This window comes from Microplitis mediator, chromosome 7, assembly GCF_029852145.1.
Source record: "Microplitis mediator isolate UGA2020A chromosome 7, iyMicMedi2.1, whole genome shotgun sequence".
NCBI lineage: Eukaryota > Metazoa > Arthropoda > Insecta > Hymenoptera > Braconidae > Microplitis > Microplitis mediator.
The window spans coordinates 2908602-2929575 of NC_079975.1; the positions used below are offsets into that span (position 1 = coordinate 2908602).

At 27.6% G+C, this 20974-nt stretch overlaps 1 protein-coding gene across 3 annotated transcripts in view; it reads right to left on the reverse strand.

Moving 5' to 3' along the window:
* Positions 1 to 20974, reverse strand: part of LOC130672097 (uncharacterized) — a 99827-nt gene that overhangs the window by 43163 nt on the left and 35690 nt on the right. The window contains exon 10 of one of the 3 annotated variants that reach the window (XR_008990623.1): positions 1391 to 1570. The gene's annotated coding sequence lies outside the window, so the exon portion shown is untranslated. Of the gene's footprint in view, positions 1 to 1385; positions 1571 to 20974 lie in introns of those variants that run through there. The other 2 variants (XR_008990622.1, XR_008990624.1) reach the window with 2 other exon arrangements.

Sequence of the window (20974 nt, forward strand, 5' to 3'; positions counted from 1 at the left end):
AAACTCCGTACCCAGAAAGATTTTTTTTACTCCGATTCTTCGAGTGAATTCGAACTTGAATAAAATCCGAATTCACCCAACTTTTGTTGAGTGTGAATGTGGCAGACGTCAGACAAATTTTAAATTATTAATAAATAGAGTAAATAATTGAGAAAATAAAATTTTAAAAAAATGCGCATTTAGAAAATTCTGAAAGTAATAAGTGCATTTTTTAAATTATTTACATTTTTTATTTGTAGTTTCAAATTCGTCTGATGTCTACATTCATACTCATACTTTTCACAGTCCAATATTTAATTATTGTTTTCGTTAACTATTAATTTTTTAAAATTACCCGCTCTACCAAAGTCATTTTTTTTTTTTAATTAAACGGTCAATATTAAATTGCCCATTTATGATGTCAAATTAATAATATTTATATTTAAACTTGTACAGTTATTTTTCCTCATAAGTACTGCAATATTACTATAATTATAATAAATATTATTTATGTTTAATACTTGAGCGATAAATGTAAAAATATGTTTTTCGTACTACAGTTCATGTATCAATTTGATAATTAAATTACAATAATGAGTTGTGGAAATTAATAAACCAGAGTCCAACAAAATAAATTATTTATACCTATCACACTTGCGAAACAACAAATGTCATAACATATTAATGTTAAGTTACATAAAATAATTAAGTTAATAACCCACGTATTTTCGCGAGTGAATAATAACATGCTCGCGGTATCCTGATTTATTTTCTCTAATAATTATAATTACATATTTATCTCTTTTCATCAACTCGGATGATTGGCTCGCGCAATCGCAAGCAAACTCAATCCAAGTACTCAGTAAATGACTTACGCGCAATTCGCGGTCTCAGTAATCCACTGTATTGATATAGACGCGACTTATGTTGTATTACATGGCCAGCAGTAATGTCTTATATTGTGTATGGTACAAAGAAACTACAAGCAAATAAACGTACGGTACGGAAGTAGGACAACACTTTCCCTCGTCTCAATTCTCGGTTGGTAAATCCATTGTTATTTACCTCTACCCGACTTCATTACTCTACTCGTTGGTTATATTATACAATTAACTCGGGTAAACGCTTATCAATAAGTTAAGTGTCAACTATCAGACGGAATAAAATAACTTTTACTATGCAACAATGATAAAATCATTGATGAAATTACGGTGATTAGCATAAGTAAAAGTGTATTTTTAAAAAGATATAGATAATAATAAACATAAAAAATAAAATGTCATGGGATGAGTGAGTAAGGGAATGGAGCGAGCGAGTGAATGAGTAAATATATGAAGAGAATATAATATAGAAGGAAAAGAAAAGGGAGATGATGGTATCATATAGAGGAACCACTTGGCTACTTACATACCACTCCAAATCAAGGACCAGACCAACCAGACATACCGGTTTTCTTTCTTCCTTCTTGCTCACCCCTAAACAGGATGCACTAAATTCTTTTTTTTTCTCAACTTCTCCCTTCTTATACATTTATCTTTTTACCCGGAATATTCTACAGGGCATACAGGTGTCCCATGATCGCCCGAATCATCTGAAAAATAATATTATTGACAAAATTTAATAGACATGGCGGTAATCGATCGTGTTACCAAATCCGAATGACAGTCATCTGTGACATGGGATTTTTGCGGGTAATTTAATAGCGATACTGGGTATCGAGGATGATAATGATATGTGCTGATGAATTTATGATAATGATGGGTGATGTATGTAAATGAAATTTTTTTGTTTTGATCGTAAGCCAGGAGCCAGGAGCCCTTACAATTGCTGAGACAACATCACACGTCTTGAGGAGACGATGCGACATGATGATGTGTACTTATGACCACAGAATACTCAAAGAGCTGCATATTCACGTGCATTGTTGCACGACACTCTCCCTGACATGGCTTGACGCAAGAATGCCTCAACGTGTGATACTTGCTAACGAATTGTCTGGTTTTTTAGTTTTTTCATATGCGCATACATTATATTCACTTTTTCTCTTTGCAGTAGCAGAGGATACGTATAAGATACTCACTTTTTTTTATTGGTTATTGTCTGTTAATAAATGGAAGATGATACGGAAGTTAGTCGACGTCTAATTTTTTTTTTCAAAACGATAAACTTTAAAAAAACGAGTATTTAAATAATTGCGCAGGTAGATTTTTTAATTTTCTACTTGTGCATTTTTTTTTTTAATGATTTGTTGAAAGAAAAAAATGAAAGCTGTCAATTGTCTACTAACTTCAGGGTCACAATGGAAGACATTTTGAATTTAGATACTGAAGTTGGCTGAGGTTTAATAATTTTTGGATTTATTTCAAAACGATAAATTATAAAAAAAAGTATGAGTGTGAATGCAGACAGTAGACAATTTGGAAATTTGAAATATATAAATATAAATAATGAAATTTAAAAATTACGCCTATGGATTTTACATTTTATTCATTTGTTATAAAATTTAAAAAATTGACAACTGTCTGCTACATTCACACTCATAAAAAAATACGTACAAAAAAAAATTTGAAAATTAATTGTCTATTAACTTCAGAATCATTTGAATTTTCGCACTAACCTTGATATTTTATAAGTGAATTTAGCAGATATGAGAAAGTTTATAAATTTCAAATAAATAAAATAAATAAATTCAAATAATTAAATTGAGAAAAGCGCGCGTACTGATTTCAAATTTTCAAAATACGTATTTATTTATTTTTATTCTTACATTTTATTTATTGATTCGAAAATTTTAAAAACTGACAACTGTCAGCTAAATTGACACTCAGGAAACTTTTATATATATATGTGATATATATTAATATAAAATATCCTAAAATGAGCAACATATTTTGCATACGATCCGAAAATATATTTTATTATAAAAAGTATTTCAATAAAATCCTTTTTCAATTTAAAAAATTATTCAAATTTCCATAAAATTTTCGCGCCATTTAAAAAAATCCTGTCATAGTTTCATATAAAATCTAAAAATAGTTGACTATGATGCATTATTTTAACCGCAGTCGTCTTTGCAATTACAAATATATTTTATATATTTCCTGTACATATAAAAATTTATATAAATAAACAAAATGTTTTTTTTTCAGCTTTCCTAGGAAATGGGTCGCATTTTTCATAAAAATCATTTGGAAAATTAGTTTTCCTCCTAAAGTATGACATTTCATATATTTTCCAGCAAACAGGGGCTGAGGGTCTTCAGTCTGGCCCTGATAAAATTCTCATCCCATTACTCAGCAAAAGTGACAGAAAGGATATTTGTCTAGTTTTTTTTTACAATTTTTAAATATGAACCTTAACTCCATAAAAAAAATGATATCGCTAAAAATTCTATAACTCGCAGGGAATGTATTGCTAGTTTTAAATACATTGATATGTCAGTGTGAGAATGGAAGCTACTCCAAATTATCACACACTTCCTTCCGGTGGTGATTATTCGCTATCGCGTTTATACTCCATCGGCAATTAACGTCACTATACTAGATCTACTGATCCGATAACCAGAATCGTCAACTAGAAATTTTAAATAAAAATAAGGAAAAATTTATACGTATATGTACATGCGCACTCAGGTATTGGGAATGATGAATTGTCAGGGAGTTTTGTTTATCATTTTTTCTGCTCGTTAAGAGCTTCCTTGGGAGTAATGAATAGTAAGAGTGAGTCGACTATCACGAAATATATAAGAAAAAAATTAAAAAAAAAATATATATATATACCGAGACTGAACTGAACCACTGAAAGGGAAAAAATAAAAAAACTGGGAGGTGCAGTGTAAGTGGTATGATGTAGAAGTATAATACTGTATAGTGCCGTTTTGCTGTGTATACATGAAACTGAGTGAGAAATGAAGCTGCATCTTTACAACTGAAAAGAGAAAAGATTAAAAATAAAAAAATAAATATATATACATATATATAAGCACCGCAGTTGAGACGAAACAGGTTCTGTTATTCCTCTGGCGGTTTGAAGATGCTGAGGAAGAGAGCAGCATTAAAAGAAGATGGATAAAAAATAAAACCATAGTGAGGTAAAAAAAAAATATATATATATATATTAAAAAAAAAATTCTATGGCAAATTACTTCACTCTTCAGGTCTCTTATTCGCAGACCCATCAGTTATTTTTATTATTAACAACAAAATTTTTACTGAGCGCATCGGCTGATTATTGTTATTATATATTTAAATACGTAATTTATTAATAATAAAAATTGTAAAACTACGTAGAAGTATTGTTTTTTAATTTAAATATCAGTCGTCTGTTGCGGGTGCACATAAAAACCTATGGAATCATTAAACGCATATGACGGGATTATTTCATATGCGTAACGCGACGCGCAATACTACACCATGAGTTAAAACGTACGCGGTATTATGTATTATTATTATTATTATTATTATTATTAGTTGCTGCTGTATACTGTATACTGTTTTATTTTATTTTTCCTTATATATCTTTTACGCGGTTAAATTTTTATCACTATTTCTTCAGAGCTTTGTTTCAAGTTTTTAAAAACGGCATCACGTTTTTGAAACTTCCTCTGACTTGAATCTTTTACTGAATATCTAATATCTTTTTTTTATATTAAAATTCTTAATACTTTTGTCTGTGTACATAAATTATAAAATTTTATACATTTGTCTAAATTTAAAAAAAAAAAAATTGAATTAATCTTAAAATTTATACTCCAATATTCGGTCCTCGTATTTATTTAAGTAAAATTATTTAAAGACTGAAAATGAATTATTTTCTTACTGACTGGATGGATTTATTGCTAAAACTATTTTAAATCTGTTTAATTATTATTCTAATGAAAGTAAATGGGGGTCTGACTACTGGAATTCGCTCAAAATTATCTTAGTATTATTTTAATATTTTTTAAAAATAATTATGAGATTTAAATTGTTTTGTAATTTTAGAATCTATAAAAAAATTTAACGAGTCGTGGCATGGAAAAAAAAAATAAAACTGAGGGCTAATTTTCGAAGGCGTAGGGGCTGGGTAATTTATCTCCATTCAGAAAAAGGTAAAATTTGAAAAATTACTGTTTGAAATAAAAATCAAGGGTCTCTTTTGAAACATGAATTTCACAATTCGTTCAGGTGATTAGTAGTTTTTAAGTTTAAATTACTATTTTTATGGTTCAGATAATAAAATTTTTAATGCATGGAAACTGTATTGAATTTCAGTATATAAATTACAGCTGTGCGAATGACGAACTTTTTGAATTTTTCGTAAATTTTATAATTTTCTTTTGAACGACTGAAAATTGTTACATTTTTTCTAATAATTCAAATTTTTACCAGAGGTAAATAGAATTTAGACACGAATTTTCGAAAAAGTTATTTTTGGTTACTTCAAAAACTAAAATCTCTATTGAATACTTGAAAGCTGCACAAGGAGCACATTTGCCTTTGTGACATCTATAAGATATCAGTTTTTAGGCAACTTTTTGATGTATCGTAAGGCACCAATATCTTGACAAAACGATCAGAAATTTATGTCATCGAAAAAATGTCTAGTTAAAAGACTTAACACAAGTGACGGCAAAAAGTAAATTACAAATAGTGATTAAATAAGTCATCTAAATGCCCGAGTCGAAAAAATGAACTCCAATTTCAACCTCGCATTGCGGCTGCAAATAATCGTATTCTAGAACCTCTATGCTGCGCTTATTTCCGTTTTTTTACTACAGAGGTTCAAACGAGGTTCTATTTCTCGACTTTTTAAATGAAATAAGACAGGAAAAACAACACAACTCTTCTCTGTCTTCAGAACCAACATTTGCATGTCGTATTTATACCAAAAAAGGTAACTTTGGGACAGAAAAAATTGTCATCCTTTCAAAAGACATCTTAAAGTTGTCTCTGTTCTACTTGGGTCATCAGAATTTGTCATCAGATACTCGATTCAAATCGAATAAATTTAAAAGTTACAAATAATTCGAAAATTTGCGGATAGTTAGAAAAATGACGAATCTCAGGCGGCACAAAAAAAAATTGTTAACTTTATGTTAACAATTAGTTACACTCTAACAAATTGTTGCCTTAAACTTAATAAAAAGTCAACAATTTTTTTTTGTGCCGCCTGGGATAGTTCGGTAATTTTCGAATCACTCGATTCAAATTTCGAACCGAATATAACTATTAGATTCGAACCCGATTCGCACACCCCTAATTTAAATTTAAATTTCTAAATAAATAAAAATTATAATAAAAAAAAAAATTCTCTACAGTTATGGGAAATAAAAAAAAATTCCGAGCGACTTTGACCCGTGAAAAAAAAAGTAGCTGGAATACACACATGTATTTGTATAAATTACTCTTGGTAATATTCTGAATGAAGATGATGAGTCGGACTGTACTGTAAATTTGTATCAATTGCTCGTACAGCTGCAGCTTCAATTTATTGTGGGATTAGAAACAATGAGTGAGGTCAACTGGCGATGGTTCCTATACCTTCTTGTCAGAAAATAAATGCAGAGTCGTGGTTATAGAGTACTTAGTGCTCAGTGTACAACCCAAGACCGCCTCATCATTTCATTGCTCTTATTTGTTGCTCTGGACTACTGTGCGACCGCTTATGACGTCAATATCCGAAATTACCAGATGTTGATCACGCTCTGTCCCACCATCTTCTTGTACTTCTTTGTGCATTAATCAATTCATTCTCTACTCAACTATACATAAACACACATACATATGTGTACATACTATTAAGCCACGGGTCTTAATAACACAATCACACAATCCTCATATATTTTTTTTATACAGATATACATCGACTCGATGTTTGAAAATAAAAAAAATTATCTTAGAGTCATAATCTTCTTAGTAAATTATTATTAGTGTTAAAAAAAAGGCGATAACAAAATATATATATGTTTATACATGTACATTTAATATATATTTATATATATGTATGTATGTATGCGGGTATCCTTGAGAAAAATAATAAATTCATAACGTAATCACGTATTTAGTATAAGAAGTTGAATGGCCAAGTAAGTATCAAGTTGATTATTATTATTATTATTATTATTATTATTATTATTTATTAAAATTAAAAAAAGACAGTTGTATATATGTATAAAGAACACAACTTATTATTATTTATATTGCATATTGTATTATTGATGTATATATGTAATTTAATGTATAAATTTAGTGTTCAATTATGGGTCCACTACTCCAATTAATTTAAAACGATAACCCGGAATGGAAACCAAAGATAAATTTTACCCAACTTGCGTACGATGTGATAAACTTTTTTTTTAACAATAAGTACTTGTCTGGGTACATAAAAGTGAATGGGGATTAAGTTAGAGGATGAAATTTTTTTTTAAATTATTGAGTGATAGAAGTCAATAGATATAAAATAAACATATATGTATTGTGTGTAGATGTATTTGTGAATAATAAAATAAAATAAAATTTCTTCGTCTGGTTGCTTTGTTTGCCCAGATCTCTCGCTCCCTCTTGTATTAAAGATACTCTCCATTCCAAGAAGTGTACAGTCATCGGAAAAAGTACACGCTAAATTGCGTTACTTTAAATCAACCAACTGAATATGTGTATTAACATTTGTATATCCACACACATTTAATTCATCTATCAATAATAAATACTGAATTACGTCCATCATAAAACAGTATTCTCTTTATAACTTTATTTATTAATTGATAAAATTACTTTTATGTATTTATATATATTTATAAATTTGGCTACTGTACAAAAATATAAATAACATGTACGTAAAATAACATTCATATATATATGTACATACACGTGTGCCTGAAAAAAAATTTTTTTTTACTGCTGATACGGGTGATATTGGGAAATATATATACATATATATATATTTTTCAAAAACGATTTTTAGCCATGAAAAAAACAAATTAAGGTAAACGGAAGCTTTACTGTGTTAATAAAAATATATGTACAACTATGACGTATATATATATATATATATATAGAAGATTATAAACACGCACTGTGTACGGCCATGAACGCATGCGGCGCGATACGGAACCTCTCCTTTGTCCGTCAACTACTGATGCTTATGAGTATATATATATATATATATATATATATATATATATATATATATATATATATATATATATATATATATACATATATATATATATATATGCGTGCGCGTGTGAGAAGTTAAGTATGAGAACGACGTAGGTATTATATATATGCATATGTGTACACATATGAACATATATATATATATATATATATATATATATATAGGTGGGGCAAACACGTATATAAGCTGATACAAAACCTACTCCTTTGTTCGCATGCGATATATCTTTCATTTCTTCCATAAAGAATTACGCCCTCATGTATCACATGAAATTATAAATCAAAAATAGACTTAATATATCAATTTTTATATATATCTTATCATTTGGAGCTCTTCCTATTTTAGGTGATCTTGAAATGACGATAAATAATTGTGTATTTTTGAAATTACTACAGTAGACTAAAATAAGAAAATACAGGCATTTGTTGTTAATTAACATGAAAAAAGAAACATTTCCGGTTTAAAGTTTTATAGTTTGAATAAAATTATAAGAATGAATATTTTATTTCGTTTAAACGGGCGATCTGTAGACATTTTATTTATAATATTTACGTTGATCGGGTTTGCTGAGTTACAAAGTGGACAAACAGGTATAAGGAAAATCATACAGACTGTGTTACCTCAATGTCATTCAGTGAATAGTATTTTTTATTTTTATATATATTGTATAAGTAAAAAAATTCAAATTGTAAAGATTTAATTTAAAAGATCCATGTCCGCCATTATTTTTCTTTTTATGATGTTAAAATAGTAATTTGTGGCGGGTTTAAATCTAGCAGAAACCCTACTGCGTTTAGTTTCTTAAACACAAAAAGATCTTAGCTTGGCATTGGCAATTTTGTTACACTCAGTTTTTACGACTCGCTCGGTTTTACTTTTCTAGGCACCGAAACTCTGTCACTAAAATATAATCCTCTTCAAACACTCTTATCGGTTTTACTTTTTCGTTAACATAAAAAAACTCCAGGCCATGCCCTATCTTATGCTTGAAATCACATGGGATAGAAACACAAACTACTTTACTGTGCTCTCATATTTTATCCCAAGTACTTAAATTATTTAAAGCCAAGTATAAGTATAAATTACTGACTAAAAACTATGACCGATCAGTTTTTGCTTTTAATATTTTTCAAATGCTTATTATTCTGTAGAAAATTTTCGTATATTTTTGACGACCTCCCACGCATGTGGTGCCAATGTGTTTTAATTTTCTAACAGGGGTAAAAAGTCAAAGACTCACGTGATGCACTTGTCATCTTAGCATGGGGTTACAGCTATTTTCACTCTTCATACATATTCTGTATCTGATCATGTCATACACTAACACTTTTATTCAGTGTATGTTTATTTTTTTTATTTTAAGTCTTTTTATATCCCTCGTACATTAAATGCATCAATGACTCACTATAGTCTCTCGTTTTTTTTTTTTTTTTTAAACATTTACGTTCCATATCATTGGAACTTCCACATGAATCAAAAGACTCTATTATAATTATGGACAATGCGCGGCAAAAAATTGTCGCTTTTATTTAAATTTATAAATAAAAATAATAACAACACGCGATAAAAATCATTATTATTATTATTATTATTATTTTTTTTTTTTTTTTAAATTAACAGCATACAGGTGTAATATTATTTACACGAAAGGTTATGCGTGTATAATTTTCTTTTGTAAGGATATTTAGGGATCGTGGTTTCAGAGGGGAAAACCTGCGTCATGGTCTTGAGTCTGTATATATATATGTATATATGTAACCGCGTACAGATTTAGTTTAAAAAAAATTTATAGTCAGAGTTTAAAACCAGAATATAATAGTACACCTTGCGAATTTGTCTAAAAGTTCCCCTTGCGATGCACAACGCACTCAACAGGTGAATATTAATACAAATGTTAATATGAAATATTGTCTGAACCCGGGTCAAAAGAATAATTTGAATTTGGCGCAATTTTAAACATTGAAAATTAAACGAGTCTAGTAAGACGAAAATAAGTCAAGACGAAGTTATTTTTTTTATTAAATGGAAAAGATATTTGAATTTGACTTCCTTTTGACTAAAATGTCATATTTTGGATCGATTTACAACGAAATCAAATTAAAGCCACGTTACTTTGAATTTGAATGAAATTTTAGTCATGTCGAAGCCAACGTAACTTCAATTTGAAGTTAACTTGAATTTTTGAGTCAAATAAATCAAATCTAAGTCAAAATTGTCTTAAATTTTTGAATTAAAAGATTCATATTTAATTTAAAAAAATTATAGCACTCAAAATGAAGTTAATTAAGTCAAATAAGTCAAAATAAAGTTATTTTTTTGACCCGAGAATACAAGGTTTTGTCAAAACAATACTAAATATAAAGTTTTAATAACGATTGATGGCTTCAATGACATATGGAAGAATTAAAATTCAATAACTGAAATGTGTCGTTAGTATATTCATGAAAAGTCGTAACATTTTAGCGATGGAAATGAATAAGTAATGAAATAATTTACAATATTCAATTTTTGAAAAAAGATACTATTGAGTGAACCTATTTTACATAATTGAATGCAACTCTGGTAATTTTTGAATACGATATGCCTTTACAATTTTAAAAAGAGGGACGATTTGAGTTAATTTCAAGGAAAACTTTCAGTTTGAAACTCAATGGTACGCGAAGAAAAGATATTTCTTTTTCTATAGGAAATTATGCTATTGAAAATTTTTGATTCAATATATTTTTGGTTCGAGAATTTTCAAATTTAATACAAAGCGGTTTTCTAAATGGAAACCGAGTTTTTTTGTACAAAATAATTGATTTCATTATTTTCCTTTTGTATCTTCAGAAATTTAATTGGCTTTTTCTTATCGGTAAAAATAGAACAGAAAATTTTCAAATCGTCGGACATTTTGAATCTGGTTATCGGCCAAATTTTGCCCTTAATAGTCGTCGGCTCTTTCAATACTTGGACCTTTTGTTGGACACTTTTCGGTCTAGAAAAAATTTTATTATTTTTTTTACTTTAAAATTTTTCTACCTGGGTAACGAAAAAGTACAAAGAAAAAATTCTATAGTAACGGTGTAGTAAAAATATTATTGTACACAGTTTAAATATTAATTATCTGATTACGTCCTCTACAAATTACATTTAAATTTTTGAAGTGTCCAAAGCTGGCCCTTAAGTCGCCGGAAGCGGTACCTCTGCCCTACAGCAAATGACTCATGTATGGCAATCATTCAATTTTGAATTATTACCATAAGTACTGACAAGAAAACTTTCTTCTAGGGATCTGTAGACGTGTCACAATCTAATGCGATTTTTTCAAACACAAGTTTAAAATTTGAGTCAATACTTTATGACCCAATAGTAAACTCAAAAATTTTTATCACAGTAAAATATTGAACTTAAAGTCTGTAAAAACATCATTCTGTTCTGACGAAATCGATTTTTTATGATAATAAAATATAGTATTATATATAAATATTGAGTCGATACTTAAATTTAAACGATAAAACGTTTTATCAATTCCCGGGTCAAAAATAAAACTTGATTTAGACTTGGTTTACCAAGTCGAAATTTGGAGCCCGTTTTTCACAAGACAAACTACACTTTTTTTTACGGAGATATGAAATATATTAAGTTTTCGCCTTGGTTTAGACTTAACTGGCTTACTTATTCACGATTTAAGACGAAAAAGTTGAAATCAAGTCGAAATTGACTTAGTTTAGACTTATTCAACTTAAATTTTAAGACGAAAAAGTCAAGATCAAGTCGAAATTAATTTGGTTCAGACTTTTTCGACTTAAAATATAAGGCGAAAAAGTCTAAATCAAGACTTATTCGACTTAAATTATAATGCGAAAAAGTCAAAACTAAGGTGAAATAATTTTTATATCCTGGGTCAAAAATAAAACTTGATTCAGGCTCGCTTCGCCTTATTTTCTTTTGAAGTTATCATCGATTTGCCGACGATTTTTTGATAAGATCTCGACTTTTTCGACTTAAATTTAATTTTTTTAAACTTCTTGAACTTTTTTCATCTTAGTTTCAACTTATTTGTCTTTACTTTGAGCACGATAGTCATTCACATTACTTTTGACTTGCTAAACCAAGTCGAAAAAAAGTAATTTATTCGCCTTAATATTTAAAAATTATTTCACCTTAATTCTGACTTTTTCGACTTAGAATTTAAGTCGAATAAGCCTACATCAAGTCAGTTTTGACTTGATTTCAACTTTTTCGTCTTAAATCGTAACTAAGTAAGCCAGTTAAGTCTAAACCAAGTCGAAAACTTAATATATTTCATACCTCCGTAAAAAAATCGAGTTTGTCTTGTGAAAAACGGCTCCAAATTTCGACTTGGTAAACCAAGTCTAAATCAAGTTTTATTTTTGACCCGGGATATTAGGGCAAAAGTAAGACGAATAAATAACTTTTTTTCGACTTGATTCAGCAAGTCAAAAGTAAGGTGAATGACTATCGTGCTCGAAGTAAAGACGAATAAGTTGAAACTAAGATGAAAAAAGTTCAAAAAGTTTAAAAAAATTTAATTTAAGTCGAAAAAGTCGAGATCTTAACGGAAAATCATCGGCAAATCGATAACTTCAAAAGAAAATAAGGTGAAGCGAGCCTGAATCAAGTTTTATTTTTGACCCGGGAATGCGACATAAAGCCCGAAAAATTTTGAAAAAAAATGCACCCAGTATTAATTTATGATTTCGTAAATTATAAAAATAAACTTATCACAAGAGATAAATTTTTGTCATTCTGGTGTTTTACACATACTTAATTAACACTGATTAGATAAACATAATATTTATTGAGTGATAAAAAAATGATTGATATATAAAAATATATCAGACAATTGGATTACATATAAAGATTAATAAACTTTGTTTAAAAACAAAAAATTTAAATGATACTGAAAATAGCAGATATCTAAAACTTTTACTGCTGATAAACAAATTAAATATTAACAAAAAAAATTTATGTTTAAAAATATGTACACAATTTTTTACATCTCCTCCATATGCATTTTTTTTTTAAATTATTTTACAATACATATGAGTTGTACGTAAAAAAATAAGCGGATAAATTTAAAAATAATTTCGGAAAAACCGTTTGGTTAAAAACTGCGCGAAATAATAGACGTCATACTTCATAAAAAAAAATTAAATAAAAATTGCTTTTACGGAAAAATAAACGTACACATGCATCATTGATGACGTGAACGAAGTAAAAAAAAATGATATATCATATAAAAGTTAGCATTGATATATAATCAACTACACTTAATATCAAAACAAAAATCTTACGCAAGATGAGAATTGACGCAAATCTCTATCATCTATCATTTATCACATATATCTTACATACATATTAAGTCCTTCTTCATGTTGTTTAGTCATAAAAAAAACAAAACGTCCATATTCTGCTGATTTTTTCACATTACCGTGATTTTAAATCGCAAAAAATAACATGTCCTGTTTACCCGCATTTTCGAAGGACCTTATTCAACCATGACTGCTTCAAACTTGCTTGTTATTATTATCATATATGTATATAACTTTAATGCATTGTTGAATACCGAGGATACCAACTATTTACTCAACTTAAACGTTTTATTGATAACTATCAATGAATAGTGGCCATTATGGTTATTATTATATATATTTAGACAGTTTTAAGAAATACTAATACTTATTTTATAATTATAATATTATATTAACATAAATATATGTATATATAATAGTGTCTGTAAGTATATTATAATACAACTAACAATGTTTCATGAGAATCAGAGAAACCGGATACGATAACGTGCTATCTAGAAGCAAACTGATATAAAAATTACTGCCAGTAGCACTTTCAACTTTAATTTATAAATTATACTTTTATTAATACCCATTAAACATATATATATATATAAATACACTGAATGATGAAATATATAAAGGCCTCATTATCGGGAATAATTAATTACTTTATTGCTCAACTAAGCACCATTCAATATTTATTTTACTCGTAATTCGATTGAGTATTTGGAAAATTTCATACTATTTATACTAATGTATAAATATATGCATGATTGGATGATGGTTTTCAGTTGGTAATTTAATAAATGATTGATTATTGATCATTGATAATTGGTGATTGTTAATTTATAATTGAGGATGATGAATTATTTAAATAATCTGATGAATTTGCCAGTAAGATTTAGTGTGTGTATATATATGTAATTTGTATGTATATATACGCACGTTTTGATGAAATTTAATTAATGACCGATCTCTGGCGGCGTGGTCGATCTGGCGAACAAGCAACACATCAACCAACCCAGCAACCAAAGACCAGCAACAGGTCTCTAGAGTTGGCAACATCGCCTGGAGTAGTTTAAATGTAAACAACTGAGCCGGCTGTACAGTTGACGTCAAAAGTATACTGGTACAGTCACGTAAAAAAGTTATATATTTTTCATTTATAGATTGAAGTTGTTGTTATTATTTATATTATTATTAGTAGTAGTAGTAGTAGTAGGAGTGGTAGTGGTAGTTTTCATTATCGTACAAAGTTACGAGTGATCAATTATCAGTAGAATCTGATTAATGGGATGCGATTATGAGAATGAGTAAAAAAATAAATTTGGCTATTTTGGCACTGGGAAAAAATTTGAAAAAATGTTACATTATTACGCATGAGTATAAAAATAAAAAGAATGAAAAAAAGGTTAAATGAAAATAAAAAATGTTGCTGTAGGATTTTATTATCCCTCCAAGGTCGAGGCGGATTCGATGGAGCCTGAACACGAAAGTGACCAGCCCCGCACATTATACCCAACTCGAGTTAAGAGTGTGTGTGTTGCCCAAGATTTGTTCACTGGGAGTTTGTTATTTTAAAATAATATATACACGGGAAAGAAAACAAGAAAAATTACAGTTTCGAGGATTAACCGGCGCTTCAATGGAAAACTGGAATCATTTTAAAAAATCTGTAAAAATTAGTTTCAGGATTTTTTTTAAATATTGAGTTAAAAGTACATCTGAAATTGCAAAATTTATAACTAGAAATTCAGTTTAATAAAAGTTTTATTTGAAATTGTAATTTTTGAAAGATTTTTTGAAATTTTTCCAGTTTTCTGTTCAAAAAACTGCGTTAGGATCCCGGGTCAAAAAATTAACTTGATTTTGACTTTTTTGACTGCTATAATTTTTTTCAATTAGAAATTTGAAAAAATTCAGTCAAAATTAGTGTCAAATAATAGTTTCTGAAGTTCTTCTAAATATTGACTTAAATGTATATCTGAAATTGTAAAGTTTACTACTGGATATTCTATTTAATAAAATTATTATTTGAAATTGTAATTTTTGAAGGATTTTTTCAAATCTTTCCAGTTTTCTGTTCGAAAAACAGCGTTAGGATCTCGAGTCAAAAAAAATAACTTGATTTTGACTTTTTTGACTGCTATAATTTTTTTCAATTAGAAATTTGAAAAAATTCAGTAAAAATTCGTGTCAAATAATAGTTTCTGAAGTTTTTTTAAATATTGAGTTAAAAGTACATCTGTAATTGTAAATTTTACTACTGGGTATTCTCTTTGATAAAATTATTACTTAAAACTTTAATTTTTGAAGTATTTTTTCAAATCTTTCCAATTTTCTGTTCGAAAAACGGCGTTAGGATCCCGAGTCAAAAGAAATAACTTGATTTTGACTTTTTTGACGGCTACATAATTTTTTTGAACCAGAAATTTGAAAAAATTCAGTAAAAATAAGTTTCAAGTGTTTTTTTAAATATTGAGTTGAAAGTACGTCTGAAATTATAAAATTTACTACTGGAAATTCTATTTAATAAAATCGTTACTTAAAATTATGATTTTTTAAAGATTTTTTGAAATGTTTCGTTTTCTGTTCGAAAAACTGCGTTCAGATGTGAAACTAATTTTTCTTTTCATTTTTCCGTATAGTTGATATATTTGCATGGATCTTATAAATATAATTCAAAAAGTTATGAATTGAAACTAATGTAGATTTAAAATTCATCGCAGGCCATTAAAGTTATAAAGTTTGTTCGGTCACGGATACTTCGTTCGGTCTCTAATCTCCCTTTCACGTAATCGTAATCGTAACCTTACAACCTTGGGCTTTTCTTCCCTCGGATATTTATAATTTCGACTACTAATAACAGCAGATTTATAAAAGAATGGAAAATAAAATAATAATTGTTATTATTATCATTGTATAAATTAAATTCGCGTGGTTAAACAAACAATAATTAATTATCACAATTATCATCATCAGTGACTGAAATAATTCGTTTGTCATAATAACACGTATTTGTAAATTATATTTTGACGTATTAATAATAAATTATTTAAGATAAATTAAAAGAAAAATATTATTTCTAAAAATAACCGTTTTTCCCACGTATATGCTGCTGCAACTTGAGAGCCGATGAAGTAAATTCTTTTTTTTCTTTATTTTTTTTCATATGTATATAATAAATGTGAGGGTGCAGTCTTTCCGCTTTCATCTCGCTAAGAAATATAAAGAAGAAAAAAAGGATCTGAGGCAGGTTATAAGCATACACACAAAGAAAGAAATAGATGAGGGTAAAGCTATAGCTGGTTAGCTCAAGAGTTTGGTACATAGGGACTATAGCACATTAGAGACCAAAAAAAACCATCTGGAAAACTGATGTCAGTCGTAAAAAAAAGAGAGAAAAAAATAGTGTTATGTTAGAATTAGTTAAGATGTACCACAGATGATTTTTTAGTATATATTTATTCCTGGCTTATCATATGTCAACAGAAAATATCTTTTGAATCAAAATATAAATTTGAAAAAGGATATTTTTATCGGGTGGTAATTTTTTTTTTTTTTTTATGTTTTAAACAAAAGATTAAATTTTTTTGTGACAAACATAGCTTCTGTATATATATTTATGTATATTGTAATGAGTTATTACAAGAGTATTATATATATATATATGTGCACATCTGTTTTCCATGTGTGCGAAAATAAAGTAAAACGATCTGAGAAAATAAAAAAATTTTGAGAAAGTTGTTAGACTCAAATTACTTATACTTCAATATAATACATACATATATATATATGTATATTATTACTATTATTGTATTTATTTTTGATATTGGTTACTACATTTTCTTTTTATACATAAATATATGTATTATGTGTACGATTAAAAGTATAAAGTAGCATTTAAATGAAAATATCTATAAACCAATAAATCAAATAATAAAAATTCAAACTATATGTATATAAATGAATTAGCATATATTTATATACGAATATAACAACTGAAAGTTATAGTAAATACTTAAATATTACAGCTGTATTTGTACACTTAACATATGGATGTATGTATATATCATTGAAACATTTACAAGTAATAAAAAATATCATCGGATGTTATGAATTATTTGAATTTTAAAATCGGCTTTTAAATATTATATCCCCTCTAGGCTATAAAAGCTTAAATATCTTTACTTTCTATCTCTAAACTCAACGAAGATGGACGTATATGAAAGGAAAATTAATTCACACATATACGGAAAAGAATTACTTAGATACATATATATATGTGTATATGTAATATTATAACTATTGAGGATTAACTGTTTAACCAAGTGCGCTTATTATTAAGTTCCTCGTATTAAACATATATATTTATATGTATGACTATGAATACGAATATGAGTATAATAATTTACAAGTACGCACTAAATGTTTTAGGGGACTTATAAAGTGTAAAAAACACGTCGTGTTCAAGCACGAGATATTATCAACACAATATGTATTCATAAATTTTTAAATATTAAGAAATACCCGAAAGTTTAAAAGTTAAATAAGCTACATATTTATTAACTGCTGTATTAATGAGAATATTAATTGTTTCTTTTGGGAATTTGAAGCAGGTTAAAGTAGAAGTACCAGTGGCCACTGCTCCATTTTTGGGCATTTAATACTTTATTTTAATTACCCGGGTAAAAATATTTGAGCAAAATGGCTGAATCTGGTCGAAATCATGACAAAGCCGGGGAATTCTATTGGAAAAGGCCGAAAGTTGATCAAAAACACACCGAAATTTAATTATTCTTAATAAACACACCGAAAATTTGACTAGAAATCGAATACTTCTTTTTTTTTAAATAAATTTATAAAAATTACAAGCAACTTAATACAGAAAAATAAAATTGAAAGTTTTCGGGCATTTTTAGGCCTTGTATTCAGTACCTGAGCCTTTTGTCGGCCACTTTTGGGTCCAGAAAAAGTTTTATTATTTTTTTTTGCTCGAAATTTTTTTACCTGGGTATTGAAAAAGTATAAAAAAAAAATTTCCATTGTAACGGGGTGATAAAAGTATCTTTGTCCACATTTTAAAAATTAATTATGCCCTAAACTGAACCCAAAGTGGTCGAAAACGGTCCTCTACCCTACTTGAAATCATCGGAAAATTCAAATCAGCCAGAAATATAAACGAAAATATAATTAATGACATAAATTGACTTATTCATATACTTTATTTTTACATAACTTAAAATTCCCAAGTCATAAATGTCATAAAAATTAAAATCACAATGTATTTTATTTTATTTAAATAATTGTTTTTTTACCGTCCATACTTCAATTAATTTTGAATAATATTCATTTCAAAGCTGATAGTTATTTTCAAAACCATAATCTTAATTAAAAATTATTTTTTTTACGCGTAATTAATTTCTAAAAATTAATTTCACATCAAGACTTCAATAAACTCACAGTTATATAAATTAACTATAGTTTTTTTTTAATTTTTTGAATTTGTATCCCCGCCAATATTTGAATTATCACAAAATATAAATTTTTAAATATTCTCATTGTATTTTGATTAAAGTTATGCTTTAATCTCTTAAAGTATGTCAACAAATCGATATTAACGCAATTTTTTTGAATTTTTTGAATTTGAATCCCTGCCAATATTTGAATTATCCCAAAATATAAATTTTTAAATATTCTCATTGTATTTTCATTAAAGTTATGCTTCAATCTCTTAAAGTATGTCAACAAATCGATATTAACACAATTTTTTTGAATTTTTTGAATTTGAATCCCCGCCAATATTTGAATTATCACAAAATAAAAATTTTTAAATATTCTCATTGTATTTTCATTAAAGTTATGCTTTAATCTCTCAAAGTATGTCAACAAATCGATATTAACACAAAATTAATAAATTTCCATGGCAATTATCTCGAAAAATTCAAAAAATTCTACCAGTATGACTTTTAGATAAATAATATCGCAATTAATTCTGTTTACAAAATAATATTTCAAAATACGCCATAAAAACGAGGTAAAAAAAATATAAAAATTTATTATATTACAGATAGGATGAGTTCGGTAATGTTGGTATTAATATACAAACGATAAGCTAAAACCGTCACGTTTGTGGTAGTGATAGGCCTGGAAAATTCCACTCCACGTCTCTCATTCGCATTTTGTACAATATAATATGTATATATATGCATATATATACGTATTTTTTTAGCGTCGTCACATTAAGCACGTACGTATAGATATATATATATCTATCTATATGTATGTTTGTAAAAGTTTAACAAAATAATGAAATTTAAATCTAACAATTTAAAAATATATAATAATATATTATAATTATAATTATTATTATTATTAAATTGTGTCAATGATATTGTAAATAATTACATCGTATATAGACTCTGCTTATGCAAGTGATGGAGATTCGCCCTTCGTAGAAAGGGAAAGTCGTAAGTGAAAGTCTTCACAAGACTACAGTATTAAAATTTTATATATACATATATATCTATATATATTCATGTATAAAATATATATCCTACAATTTTTACAATTAGTTTAGGTTAATGATAAAATAATTACTGCTTTAAAAGTCTAATTACTCTGAATATTAAATACTTGAAAAAAAAAAAAAAGTAGCGGTAAATTTGAATGATTGAAATTTAAAAAAAATACTTATTGCGTGATTGATAAATAAAAAAAAGTCTGGTCATAAACCACAGATGGTTCAATAAAATATACATAAATGATAACGATTCCCCAATGTACACGTCTTATCATCTTCAGAATATCTAATCATCTTGTCAATATATGTATAAACACACACATATATATACGTAGATATAAACTGACAATCTTTAAAAAAATCAAAAAGTTGATTTATGTGAAAGTTATTAAAAATTACCACTACTTCTAATTTAAATATTAACTTTATTACTAACATATGAAGATATGTTTTATTCTGCGTAATATAATGGTGTGTGAATAAGGTCTGGAAGAGAATTATCTGAGGGTATGGAGCAACAAATCAACGCTTTGAAGACACGTGTGACCAAGTGTAGGATCAATTAGAAATGTTTCTCGTCAGTGTACTTATTTCTTATTTTATATTTTTTTTTTCCCAGTACACATACGGGTAGATGAGGGCTGGGCTCGGCTGTTCAGGGCTGTTGAACATACGGTTTTTATGGTATTTAAAGTTACTCTACATAGGGGTGATGTTTTTCAATTCATAAAACATTCTCATGACTTATTTCGTGTTTATTGTCACAGCCAATACGCATCCGATTCGAGTATTTAATTTAAATTATTTTTTTTTTCATACAAATATTCATATTATTATCAATAACAAAAATTTTCATACTTCATTAAAAATATAAATATTTTTCAACCAAATAATTTTACAAAAATTTATTTCTTCCAGTTTAAATTTTAAAAAATTTTATTGCGTAAATAAAATTCTGAGAAATGAATATCAATTAAAATATATAAATAATAATATTTATTACTGATACTAT